Here is a 642-nt window from a genome sequence, read left to right as displayed (position 1 = left end):
CAGCTCCGGCTGAAGGTTCGGGCAGGCGAATGGCATTACATATTGTGGGTCGGTATGAGAGTGCTGTGCCCGGCCGTGTGCATAGGTACAAAGCGCTTCATCGGGGATTACCTTGTCCGCTGAGGTTGGGGTTGGTGTAGTCCCAGGTATCCTGGTCGTTCTTGAAAACGTTGAGGCGGGTGGGCTGCGAGAAAACCCCCGGAGAAACGTCAGGCGTCAGCGGCGGCCCCCCAGGAGGGGCGCACGTGGATGCGTGCTGCCGGCCGGGACGCTTACCTTGGCGTATTCGATCTTCAGCGTGCAGCAGCCGGAGTAAATGTCAGCCCCGTTGAGGGACGCCTTGGCCCGCTGGGCGCTCTGCACCGAGTCAAACGTGGGCGGCGTTAAGGACGTTTATGGAAAATGAAAGCTTTTTTTTTAGGGGGGCGGGTTTCATCCCTCTGGGAAGAGGGATGGTGACCACGCTGCGGAGCCAACAGGCCCAGAGAACACAGGTAATTTGGGACACCCTCAGCTCCCTCCCCGTGGCTGGCCGGGGCATGGCTGAGGTGACCAGACTGAGGCAGAGCCAAACCAATCCGCAGCAGAAAAAAAAAAAAAACCAGGAGGGAGGCAGCCCCGGGCTCTCGGGGCACGGAAGGA

General features: G+C 60.3%; 1 long non-coding RNA gene across 1 annotated transcript in view; it reads right to left on the bottom strand.

Annotated features, from left to right (window-relative positions):
* LOC104126849 overlaps window positions 1-582 on the bottom strand; it is a 2,767-nt gene extending 2,185 nt beyond the window's left edge. Inside the window, exons 1-2 of the long non-coding RNA XR_004842095.1 lie at window positions 277-582; window positions 112-184 (exon numbers count right to left, since the gene is read on the bottom strand). This is a non-coding gene — a long non-coding RNA (uncharacterized LOC104126849). The remainder of the gene's footprint in view (window positions 1-111; window positions 185-276) is intronic.
* Window positions 583-642: the final 60 nt, after the last annotated feature.

The sequence above is a fragment of the Egretta garzetta genome, unplaced genomic scaffold (assembly GCF_000687185.1).
Source record: "Egretta garzetta isolate BGI_Z169 unplaced genomic scaffold, ASM68718v1 scaffold695, whole genome shotgun sequence".
NCBI lineage: Eukaryota > Metazoa > Chordata > Aves > Pelecaniformes > Ardeidae > Egretta > Egretta garzetta.
The sequence above is the reverse complement of the archived record's forward strand: the minus strand, read 5'-3'. Positions and strand labels throughout refer to the sequence as shown.